The sequence below is a fragment of the Chelonia mydas genome, chromosome 4, assembly GCF_015237465.2.
Source record: "Chelonia mydas isolate rCheMyd1 chromosome 4, rCheMyd1.pri.v2, whole genome shotgun sequence".
NCBI lineage: Eukaryota > Metazoa > Chordata > Testudines > Cheloniidae > Chelonia > Chelonia mydas.
In genome coordinates, this window is record NC_057852.1 from 124,684,810 (window position 1) to 124,698,086 (window position 13,277).

Genomic DNA, 13,277 nt, shown 5'->3' on the forward strand with positions numbered 1-13,277 from the left:
ATAGCTCTTTGTGGAAAATACTCTCTGCTTGTAGCCTGCTCAAGTGTTTGGCAATGGCAGTGTGGATGGATATTCTCAGTTGGCAGGGCTTTGTGTACTTTCTGTGTTAATAATGCTGCAAAAGATTCCTTCCTCAGTGCACAGCACCACACACTGAGATTATGAATGAATATGTGCTTTCATTTTGTCATTTGCAACAAAAATATTCCAGTTCCATCCCTGAAATGATATGCTAAGCAAATCCACACACACACACACACACATCTAGCACTCAAATGCATCCAGAAGGCAAACTGAGCAAGCCCTTCTAAACACTATAGCTGTCTTTTTGCAGCCTTTAGGGACTTCATGGAAAACATGAAATTGGCCCATTTGCCATGAAAAAATATCCACGAAAAATGTGAAATGCCAATGGTTCCAGCAAGGTTTTGCTAACAGCGTGTGCACAGACAGAAAATAGCCTGAAAGCCATGTATGCAACTGCTAGTCAATACAGCTGAGCTGGAGAGAAGAACACAGGTGGCAGTGAGAGATACAGCCTTGAGTAAGGGCCATCTGGTGTCTGCTCTTGGGCTGTCTCAGGCAGAGTCTGCAGGCCAGACCATTAAGAACAGTTGGGGGAGGAGAGTGTCTGAAAATACAGAAGCTTGGGGAGAAAAGGACCCCAATTCTCCCAAAGAAAACACTACCCCTTCTCCTAAAGTCCTTGGGGTTATTTTTTATCTCCCCTCACACACAAACCTGATGCTATCAGTGGTCTAATCTCCAGCATTTTAGCTGCTTGGGGTGAGGGGTTAAACTATTCAGAACAATTTAGGAGAAAGGGGACCTTCCCTCAAACTCTAACCCTGGTAGAGAAGCTATTTCTGTCTCTGGGCAGAGGAGCAGACCCCTTCCCTGTGGGTGCCTGTCCACGTTCTTCCTCTGCTGCTCATTGGTTTAGTCCCATTCAGGTCAGGCAGCCCCTACCTGCCCTGCTCAGTCTAGAGGTGTGAGACACACTTCAGGTGAGGCTTGGTGTGTGTGGAGGGTAAGGTACAGAGGCACTGAGAAGTAAAATCAAAATAAGGAAATTGTAACACTGCCCCCATCCCCTTATTAGATCACTGTGGAGTTAAGGCCGAACATTGCATGTGTCTGGTGACCTTGTCCTGCCGTGTAACCTGTTGTCCGAGAGATTTAGTGCCCCTGCTTCTCTAATGAAAATGATCAGTGCACAATAAATACAAGGCAATTTGATGCATGGCTCTGTAAGTCACATAGATTTCACCACTACATATGTGACCCCACCCACCTTTCTTTCAAGGAAATATATGTATTTGCTTAAAATAGAAGTAATTACCCTATCTTGGCATCATATTTCCTTGAATTTAAAGATTTATGATTACAATCCACTTATCTGCAGTTGCAGGATGATTATCTAAGCAGCCCTGCAATATCAACCTAAAAATCATTGAGCAAGAAAATTATTTGTCAGGAATTATAGCAGAAAGATTATTTGCTCTGAATTTGAAACAGACACAGTTATTTGCAGCTGCTTTGGCTGGGCCTCGCTGATGTTGTCCAAACAGGATGAGATACGTATTTGTGCTGTCTCTATCAGTGTTTGCAGACTTGAATGGGAGACACTGTGGTCATATTTCTGTTAATATTTATTTTTACAGCCATAAGTTTTCAGTGACCAAGAAGTAACTTTAACACTCTTTGAAAGATACTTTCTCTTCACTGTTTATCTTCAGGATTTTCATGAATGTTCAGGGATTTACAATATCATATATTTAATATATGAATATATAGATATTAAATAGTTCACACATGAAATACTGAGAGATCTTGAGCGTGTGGGAGTCTAAAGTAGAGAATTCCTCTGCACCACCAAGAATTCACTACTGCCCAAGTTCTAATCTCTTTAACAAAACAAAGGATGAGCCCACTGACCAGTAAGCCAGTTGCTTCTGTATGATTTCTTAAAGCTACTGTCAACTTTCTGCAACTCTTCCAGCCTTCCAGGGCAAATAGTGAAAAGTTGGACTTCAGTGGATTAGCCCTTCAGAGTGAAAAATCTATGTAAGTTCCTTGGCAATGGAAGGATCACTTGTAGGTCTTTTAAAATTATAATTATTTCATGAAGAGATGCCATCCCCTTAGTCCAGACACCTCCAGCAGTCCTACAGCTACACTCTCAAAGAACTTCAGCAATAGGGACTACTCATGCGCTTAAAGTTGCAAACGTGTTTGAATGCTACACTGGACTGGAGTTGGGGCTAGATCCACCCAGTGTCTTGGACACAGCATTGCAACACCTAACTCTTAGGGGCTCTGCTGCCTACTGGAATGCACAGCCCCGACTTAGGTGTGGAATATACAGCCCTGAGTTAGGCACCCAGGCTCCCTATACAATGCATAGGGGCTGTTAGGCACCTAAGACTAAGAATGGGATTCTTAGAAGCCAGCAAAATGAGCAGGGAGCTGTCTAAGTTAGCCAGCAGGAAATGTCAGGGAGAGGGGTGGGGCCTAAGCCCTGCCCCTCAAAGGCAGTTAGGTGCGTAACTCTAGGCCAGAGGGAAGCACTTCTCTCCATTCGAGATTCACAGCCCTATCCTGGAGTTAGGCACCTAAGTCCATAGGTGCTGGAACTTGGGGTGCTGCTGCACCCCCCAGCTTGAAGTGGTTTCCATCCTATACAGGGTTTTTAGTTTGGTTCAATGGCTCTCAGCATCCCTGCCTAAACCAGGGCAGCCCTTTCTTGCAAAAGATGGAGGCGGAACCCCCCCTAAAACCAAGAGAACTCACTAAGGATGTAGGAGACCCAGGTTCAAGTCCCCATTCTGCCTGATGTGGAGCAGGGATTTGAATCCAGGCCTCCCACCTCTTGGGAGAGTGCCCTAGCCACTGGGCTAGGGGATATTCTGATTGGGGGGAGGGCTCTCTTAATCTCTCCTGTTGAAATTGTTGCACGTTGTATGAAATATTTAAATATTCATGGAGCCGAGAAAGAGAGCAAGAATGATTATATAGCCTACTGGTTGGGTTACTCACCTCGGAGACCCGGGTTCCAGCTATCAAGACCCTGCACAGTAAATGTATTCTGTACGGAGAAGATTCTGTTCCCCATTCAATCCTTTGTTTTCTTGCCAGTTGCAATGCCTTAGTCCACAGGATGAGCATACTGGTGTTTGCAATACTGTTCTGACTAAATGGACTGACACAGGTGAGCTGGACACTTAACAGGGTTGGGGCGCAGCCTCACCCCTATGTCAGGTTTAGCTCATCTCCCCCAGGTGAAGGAACTGACACCAGGGGTCACATGATGGGAGCACATGACTAGCAACTGGGCCTGCTTTGGAATATAAGGGCAGCCTGCATGAACTCTGATGAGGCTATGTCTACACTATGAAATTAGGTTGATTTTATAGAAGTCGGTTTTTAGAAATCGATTTTATACAGTCGATTGTGTATGTCCCCACTAAGCGCATTAAATCAGCAGAGTCTGTCCTCACTACTGTGGCTAGCATTGACTCACAGAGCGGTGCAGCTATCCCACAGTTCCCGCAGTCTCCGCTGCCCATTGGAATTCTAGGCTAAAATCCCAATGCTTGATGGGGCAAAAACATTGTCACGGGTGGTTCTGGGTACATGTCGTCCCCTCCCTTCCTTCCTCCCTCCGTGAAAGCAACTGCAGACAATCATTTTGCACCTTTTTTCCTGGGTTACCCATGCAGAACCCATAGCATGGCAAGCATGGAGCCCGCTCAGCTCACTGCTGCTGTTGCGAGCATTGTAAACACCTCATGCATTATACTGCAGTATGTGCAGAACTTGGCTAAGAGATGGCAGCACGAGGACGATTGTGAGGAGGACATGGACACAGACATTCCTGAAAGCACAGGCTGTGGCAATTGGGACATCATGGCCACAGTGAGGCTGCTTGATATAGTGGAATGCCGATTCTGGGCCCAGCAAACAAGTACAGGTGGGACCGCACAGTGTTGCAGGTATGGAATGATTCCCAGTTCAACTATAGGTTGAGCAAGTGCAGAATGGTGGTAGAATGTGCCTTTGGACATTTAAAAGCTTGCTGGCGCTGTTTGCTGACTAGGTTAGATCTCAGCGCAACCAATATTCCCATTGATATTACTGCTTGCTGTGTGCTCCATAATATCTGTGAGAAGATATTAGTAAGGGGGAGACATTTATGGCGGGATAGGAGGCTGAGGCAAATCACCTGGCTGCCTATTTTGAGCAGCCCGACAGCAGGGAGATTAGAAGAGCACAGCAAGGCGTGCATCAGAGAGGTTTTAAAAGCCTGTTTCATGACTGGCCAGGCTTCGGTGTGACAGTTGTGTGTGTTTCTCTTTGATGCAAACCTGCCTCCTTTGTTGATTTTAATTCCCTGTAAGCCAACCACCCTCCACCCTTCGATCACAGCTTGCAAAGGAAATAAAGTCACTTTTGTTTTGAAACCATGCATTCTTTCTTTATTAATTAAAAAAAAAGGGGGAGATAACTGATAAGGTAGCCCAGGTGGGGTAGGGTGGAGTGGGGGAGGAGGAAGGACAAGGCCACGCTGCTTATTGTAGCCACACTACAAATCAAAACTGTTTGAATGACAGCCTCTGTTGGGCCATCCTCTGGAGTGGAGTGGCTGGGTGCCCGGAGCCTCCCTCCCCGGGTTCTTGGGTGTCTGGATGAGGAGGATATGGAACTTAGGGAGGAGGTCAGGCGGTTGTACAGTGGATGCAATGGGGGGCTGTGCTCTTGTTGGCTTTCCTGCAGCTCAACCAGACGCCTGAGCATGTCCGTTTGCTCCCCCATTAGTCTCAGCATTGCATCCTGCCTCTTCTTATCACACCCACTTAATGCTTTCCTGGACTCTGCCACTGAATGCGTTCAGCTGTGCCCTATCAGTGCGGGAGGACTGCATGAGCTCGGAAAACCTGTCATTGTGCGTGCGTTTTTTTTCGCCTTTTAATTTGCGATAACCTCAGGGAGGGAGATGATGGGGGAGCATAGAAACATTTGCACCTGTGCGGGGATAAAAAGGGAGAGTAAAATTTAAGATGCTACATTTCTGAGAACAAAAGGGAGACTCTTTCACAGTGAACCAAGCAATTCACAGCAGACAGCACATGTGCTTTAGGTACAAGGTCGCATTTTGCCTTTTATATTGAGCACCTGCCAGTATGGTGACACATCGCACATGGCTGGGCAACAGAATTTGGTTTCCAGGCAGCCATGGTCAGCCAAAGGGTACGCGGGGTTGGCTTCTAACACCTTCATAACATGTGGGAATGTTTTCAAACTGCAGCATCCTCCTTTCCCGTAGCAAGCAATGCCGGTTGGGTTTGCCATTTAAAAGGAGGGGCTGCGGTTTTCAGGTAGATGTGCAGCAGGCACCTCCCCCCACCCTTCCCCATGGCTATTTGGGATGATCCCTTCACCCCTCCCACTGCCGCGTGGCTATTCTCAGGGATGATCCCTTTTAGCCAAGCGCAAACAGCACAGCATGAATGGGGTCCTTTTACTGTTCCCTTACAAAAATTCCCCTATTTCAACCAGGTGACCATGAATGATATCATTCTCCTGAGCTAACACAGAAAGATATAGACTGAATGTTGCTTGAATGTGACCAAAACCCAGGACCATTCGCTGCCATGCTTTGTGCTGCAGTGATTCCAGTCTACTTGTTACTGGCTTGGCATGGTAAAGTGTCCTACCGTGGAGGACAAAATAAGGCAGCCCTCCCCAGAAACTTTCTGCAAAGGCTTTCAGAGTACCTCTAGAAGAGCTTCATCGAGATGTCCCTGGAGGATTCCCTCTCCATCCCCAGACACGTTAACAGACTTTTCCAGTAGCTGTACTGGCTGCAAATGCATCCCAAGTCTTCAGGGAAAATCAAACATTAAACACTATTGCATTTAAACGCTGTACTGTAGTTACAAATGTGAACTCACCAGAGGTGCCTTCTCCGCCTTCAGGGTCGGGGATCACACCTTGGGAGGTACTGGCTCCAGGGTGATGAAAAGGTCCTGGCTGCCAGGGAGAATGGATTCACCGCTTGCCTGCTGCGCATTCTCCTCCTCCTCCTCTTCCTCATCCACAAAATCCTCCTCCGTGTTGCATGAGACTCCCCCCCCCCTTGCAGGTATCAACAGACAGTGGTGGAGTAGTGGTAGGGTCCCCCCCCCATAGAATGCCATGCAGCTGATCATAGAAGCGGCATGTCTGGGGCTCTGACCCAGAGCGACTGTTTGCCTCCTTTGTCTTTGGTAGGCTTGCCTGAGCTCCTTGACTTTCATGTGGCACTGCTGTGTGTCCCTGTTGTAGCCTCTGTCCACCATGCTCTGTGCCATTTTGGCATATATATTAGCATTTCTTCTTTTTGATAGGAGTTCTGCCTGCACAGATTCTTCTCCCCAATCAGATCCAGTGTCTCTCGTTCGCTCCATGCTGGAGCTCGTTTGCAATTCTGGGGGGACTGCATGGTCACCTGTGCTGCTGAGCTCGCCACGCTGACCAAACAGGAAATGAAATTCAAAAGTTCCTGGGGCTTTTCCTGTGCACCTGGCTAGTGCATCAGAGTTCAAAGTGCTGTCCAGTGCGGTCACATTGGAGCACTGTGGGATAGCTCCCGGAGGCCAATAATGTCAATTTGCGTCCACACTACCCCAAATTCGACCCAGCAAGGTCGATTTTAGAGCTACTCCCCTTGCCGGGGAGGAGTACAGAAGTCGATTTTAAGAGCCCTCCCTTTAGGTCAATGGAACGGGTTGCTTGTGTAGACGCATTCATTATAAAATCGACCTAACGTGGCTAAATGCGACCTAACCCTGTAGTGTAGACCAGGGCTAAGACTGGAGGATGGTCTGTAAGGAAGGGAAAGCCCTGATAAAGGACTAGGAAGACTTTTTATGCCAGAGAGCTGGCTACATGGATGCTGAAGCCCATTATAAACTGAAAGGGCTAACTCTTCCTGAGAGAGGCTGGGTGGAAGATTTGTGTTCTGAACGTTGTTAATAAACCACAAAAACAACAAGGAGTCCGGAGGCACCTTAAGGACTAACAGATTTATTTGGGCATAAGCTTTCGTGGGTAAAAACCCCACTTCTTCAGTTAATAAACCAGACTCCCCAAATGAGTGAATTAGTGAGAAAACACTCACGGTCTGAAGTCAGGGTCCCTCGGGATTAAGAGAAAATGGAGACAATAGATAGTCCTGAAGCTTGGAGAGTAAGTTCCTGCAATGTATACATTATTTCAAAAGAGATGTCCCAGGGAAGGCTACTCTAGTATGGAAGTTGCTATTTTTAAGGGGTAACTGCAAATGAAGGCATTCTTAGGATAGGACCCAGGAAGAATATTGAGAAGGAAAAATAGACACTTTGCTTGAGCACAAAACTCACTTCTAATTTCATTGCCACTGAGAGCTTCAAAGGAAATAAATCGTATGAGATTGGTGCTAGTCATGGCAAAGTGTGTATTAACTTTAATCATCTCTATATATTGCACTGAAATATTTATAGGCTTATTTTGTAAATAAAATGTGTCAGATTTACAACCCTGAACAGCAGACATAAAATAATCGATGTAACTCATAACAGTTTATGAAACATGAGATTCCATTCCTGCGATAAAGTACACTGCATTGCCCAGCCTACTGCATGGAGACTTCCCAAGCCAAGGGCCAGGGGATTTCATTACTCTCAGTGCATAACGCTTTACTCCACAAGTAGTTGTCGTGCAATGCACTCACTGGACCATTGGTGGGGCAGTACATTATTCCGTATGAATAAACATATTGCAATCTGGCCCCAAACTAAAGGGCACAAATAGGAATTTGCTAAGAAGCTCTCATAGCAGAGCAAAGGTCTCTGGCAATGTTTCAGAGCAGACTGACCTAAAGCTGCAGTGCTTTCAAGACTTGTTCTTTCTTGATTTAAACAAAGGGTATGTACTTGGTACTGTTACCCATTTTAAGCTGAGTCGTTAGCCAGTATTTGGGGCCTCGAGGGTTGTTTCTTTTCTTATATTCCTCCGCTGTGAGAGGTCCTTTTATGGATTTCAATTCCAACAGGGTTTGTATTAAGTTTAATGATTTTAAAGCTGTCAGTCCCAATACTGGCTTTGCTGGTGTGTTTATTACACAGAACTCTAACTTCAGACATTTTCCTTTGTACCTGCATCTGATATTGCATTTCTCTAGTATGTGGCATGGATTCCCCCACTGCCTGCTAACCTCACGGATCCAGGCAGTGTCAGTGTCCTGGTGTGGGATTGACTTTTCCTATATTTTGTCTCAGGGATGCAGTTTACTTGTGCCCCAATATACCCAGTGTCAAGTTTGAATTTCTCGGGTATTTATTTTGGACCCATTGTGATGGTTACAAATGCTTCATCATGGGCCTTTTCCTTATTCTTTATTGTAGCCAAAAAGGACACTCTGTCATTGTTATTAAACTCCTCTCCTTGGAGGTGCTCTCCAGTTATCCAACTGTGCATGAACACAATACAAATAAGACTGCCTCAGGCCCCTCTGAAAACCCCTGCTTGGGTCCACAGCCAGCAATATCTCCGAGCAGTAGGGATTCCCAACTGTGGTCTGCAAAGCACTTGCTGGTGGTCCAGGGCTGGTCACATGGGCTGCACTCTCTTCCTTTCTGCTACATGTCACTAAAAGAAGCCAAAAATATACTGCCTCTATCACTTTTTGTGTGAGCAATTGCTGTAATTGCCTCAGGGGTATTATGTGAGGGTGGATGGGAGCAGAGGGGTAATGTCATTGAGGCAATCTCTCTATTTAGATGTAGTCCACGCCCTGGAAAAGTACGAGAATTCCGGCTTTCGAGTGTTTGATCATTTGAGTGGAATTTTCAAAAGCACCTAAGAAAGTTGGGGGATCCACGGCTATTGGCACGACACCCGTAGCACATAAAGGCCTGATCCTGTCTCCCCTGCGAGGCCAGATTCTGCTGTCGTCACTCTCTGTGAGCAGTACCTTGAAGTCACTGGGACAATATGTGGAGAAAGACGCTACTTGAGCTGAGTAAGGGCTAGATTCTGACATCTGATGTGCAGAGTGAGTAGGAGTTGCAGGATTGGGCATTAACTGGATAACTGAAATCAATGGAGGGATCTGCTAGTATTTTGTGTTGTTGTCATTTCCTTCGTGCCAAAGGTTCTCAGGGCATAAGTAATAAGTTTGCAAAATGCTTCTGAGATCCTCAGATGAAAAGGGCTGATAAGAGTATAAAGCACAGCTGTGTTTTCAAAGCCAGTTCTTGTATGTGGGGAAACTTTGAGAAAACATAATTGTTTTCTACTCTTTTGAGTTTTTGTTCAACAAAAAATCAAACCTCCCAGATTTGTCAGTAAATATGTTCAGTTTCTGAAAACCAAACACTTAAACTGAAATTTTTGTTTGTCAGTTTGTTTTTTAATTAAAAAAAAATTCTGACCAAACTGAAAATGTTCTGAATTTTTGTTTTGGTCTAAAAGCCATGTTAGTAAAAAAAAAAATTTTTTTTGAGGAAAACATTTTGATCGGCTCTAGTGTAAAGTATTATTGTCATCACAATATTACTACTCTATTTCTGATCTGTTCTGGTGGCTTGAGAATGTCCCGCATTTACTGTATAAAATTAATCACTCAGTTCCTATACCTATCTTAATGGGAAGGAGGTCTCCCTTCCTCCATTCCCTTATGTAACTGAACCAGTCTTTCCTTGGTGAGAAATATCCAGGAGAAGGTAAAACCTGGGGATATTATAACACTGCTTGTACGCCCACTGCAGCATGCTAAGCTTACCAATTCCTAATGCAATTGTTCCCTTTCATCAGGGGAGGGCTAATAGAGTTGTGAGAATCTCCTTGTACCTTGCAGGCAAGACTTAACATACTTCATTAGGGAAGCAAAGGGCAAGAAGGGAAAAGTCTCCATTCATTCATTTGAATCTATTGTCTTCCTCCTTATGGCCCTGATCGTGCACTATTAAAATCAATGGGATCTCAGCCCCTCACTTCAATGAGTGTAGGACTGAGCCCTAGACTGGGACCGATTGCTGGAGTATGAGTGTAGGGAGTCTTTTGGCTCATGTTCTAGTTTGTGCCCAGCAAATATGGGGCCTGATCCACCATTGCATTACTCCAGCTTTATGCTGATGTAACCAGTGACATCAGTAGTCAAACCAAACAGCGTGAAAGATCAGGCCCACTGACCCTGCCTAAATTAAAATAACGAGGAGTCCTTGTGGCACCTTAGAGACTAACAAATGTATTTGAGCATAAGCTTTTGTGGGTTAGAACCCACTTCATCAGATGCATGGAGTGAAAATAAGTGACCTAAAAGTGGCAATTCTTCAACAAAAAAAACTTCAAAAAACAAACTCCAACGTGAAGCTGCAGAACAGGAATTAATTTGCAAACTGGATACCATCAGATTAGGCCTGAATAGAGACTGGGAGTAGTTGGGTCATTACAAAACCTAAACTTAATTTCCCCAATCCTAATTTCTCCCTACTGTTACTCACACCTTCTTGTCAACTGTTTGTAATGGGCCCCTCTCTTATCACGTCAAAAGTTATTTTTCCTCCCTTGGTATCCTGCTGTTAATTGATTTATCTCATTAGACTGACCTCTCACTTGGTAAAACAACCCCCATCCTTTCATGTATTTATACCTGCTCCTGTTATTTTCACTTCATGCATCTGATGAAGTGGGTTCTAACCCACAAAAGTTTATGCCCAAATACATTTGTTTGTCTCTAAGGTGCCACAAGGACTCCTAGTTATTTTTGCTGATACAGACGAACACGGCTACCACTCTAAAACCTGCCTAAAATTAAAAAACTTCCCCCAGTTGGTAACAGTGGGTCAGCTCCACCAGTGCTGGCAGTGCTGGGAGCCCTGGTGCAGATGGCTGGCTGGATGCTGCCAGAGATTTACAGACCGGCAGGTCTAATCCATCTGGCATTAAAATGCCAGTGGCAGTCAGCAGCTGCCTACAGCAGGGCTCCCAATGTTGCTAGCACAGGTGGAGCCAAACTGGCCGTGCTAACGGTGGGAATTTTTTAGCAAACTTCCCTAGTGTAGACAGGGCCTGTGGAACAGGACCAGACATCGCAATCTGAGTCACACCAGGGGTGGGGTTGTTCATGAGGAACTTTGGCTTCAGGCTTCTGTTTCCTTGCTGCTCCCCTGGCTTGATGGTAATTGTACCTTCTTACTCAGGCTTACCCTGTGCTAATTAACATTTATTTTGCAGAGATTAAGCCTTTTTTTTTAATCCTCTGATTTTTTAGCCTTATTTTTTTCAGCCTCTGCTGTCCGTTAACAGCTGTGTGATGCTCAACCAAGCTAAACGCAGTGGCGGAATTCTTGCAGCTGCTACGCAATGGCCCTGTTCGCTGGCAAGTTTGGACAGGAGTCCATCAGGCCCTGTATTTCTTGAACAGATGACTTGTGGCTAAGGCTGAGTCATGGATTCCGTGAATTTCCGGGACCTGTGTGACTTCTGCAGTGGCCGGTGCGGCTTGCTCCGGGGCTGCCCAAGCCGCTCCGGCAGCCCCAGGGCCAGCTGCACCAGCGGCGGCGGCTGCTGCTGGGGCAATCTTGGGCTGCCGTGTGCCCCCAGCAGCAGAAGTGTGTGTGTGTGTGGGGGGGTCTCAGCTGCTGTGCCCCCCCCAGCAGCAGTGGGGGTCCCAGGCTGCATGCCACCACCCGCCTGCCCCCAGCACACATGGGGATCCCAGGCCACCCTGCCCCAGAGCACCGATGACATCCCCTGCCCCAGAGACCCGTGATGCCCCCGGGTCGCCCCTACCCCAGAGCACCAAAGATTCAGTCAGGGCTTTATAGCACAAGTCACGAACAGGTCACGAGCCATGAATTTTTGTTTACTGCCTGTGACCTGTCCATGACTTTCACTGAAAACAGTAAAACACCCTTGACTAAAATGTAGCCTTAAACTGTGGCAAAGTGACTGTCCAGCTGGTGTGCCATCTTGAGGCTAGATGAATCATGACAGGATTTTTCTCTGTAGTCCAGGTCCACTGGTGGACCCCTTTTGCCTTCTGTCTCAGCCCGCCGGCTGGCTCGCCTTTGGTCTGACGCATTTCAGGGTAAACCAGGGTTTTCTCTTAATAGTCCTAGGACCTTACACCATGTTGACACTGCTGGTCCAGGCACAACAGTCCTTCTGGCTCCTTATATCTGGGGTCTTTCTGTGAGTCTTCCTGGTGAGGCTATAGAAGAAGCCAGTTCTTCCCTCTAACCTGGGTTCCGGCCCATGGACTCTTGTAGCAAGTGGTTAAGGACTGTCTGGTCAGACATCTTGCATCTTCCCTGGCCCACTTTCTACATTGGCCCACCTTCTCAGGGGGCTTGTATTCTCAGCAGGGATCTGCCCTGGAGTCAAGCCCCTCATCTCAGTTCTCAACGTAACAAGGGAAAGGAAATTAAATGAACAGAAATAAAGAGTAGCACCAGCTTCTCTGTGCTACCAGGATCCTCCAACCTGCTGTCCTATCACTTTGTGCTCCCAAGCAACCTAAGGTAGCTCAACTCTCTGCTGTGCCGCTCTCTGGGAGCTGAGGATGAGCAGTGTCCACCTGTGCAGGATGGGGCCTGTTGCACTGATCTGCTCCCTTTTTAAGGCTCCTCCTCCAAGCTGGGTAGGCCTCACACGTGCAATGGGGCAGAGCTGCCTGAGCCCCAAGCTGCTCTTTAACCCCTTCTTGCCTGGTGCAGGGTTTGTACACCCCAACACAGAGACCCTGACACTATATCCATCTGAATGAGGGCAAACATGATGGCTAGAAGTGCTCCAGTTGCCAGAATAGTGTTCACTCCACTTTCCTCTTGGGACTCGTGCCTCTGAATCATAGAATATCAGGGTTGGAAGGGACCTCAGGAGGTCATCTAGTCCAACCCCCTGCTCAAAGCAGGACCAAACCCCAACTAAATCATCCCAGCCAGGACTTTGTCAAGCCTGACCTTAAAAACTTCTAAGGAAGGAGATTCTACCACTTCCCTAGGTAACGCATTCCAGTGTTTCACCACTCTCCTAGTGAAAAAGTTTTTCCTAATATCCAACCTAAACCTCCCCCACTGTAACTTGAGATCATTACTCCTTGTTCTGTCATCAGCTACCACTGACAACAGTCTAGATCCATCCTCTTTGGAACCCCCTTTCAGGTAGTTGAAAGCAGCTATCAAATCCCCCCTCATTCTTCTCTTCCGCAGACTAAACAATCCCAGTTCCCTCAGCCTCTCCTCATAAGT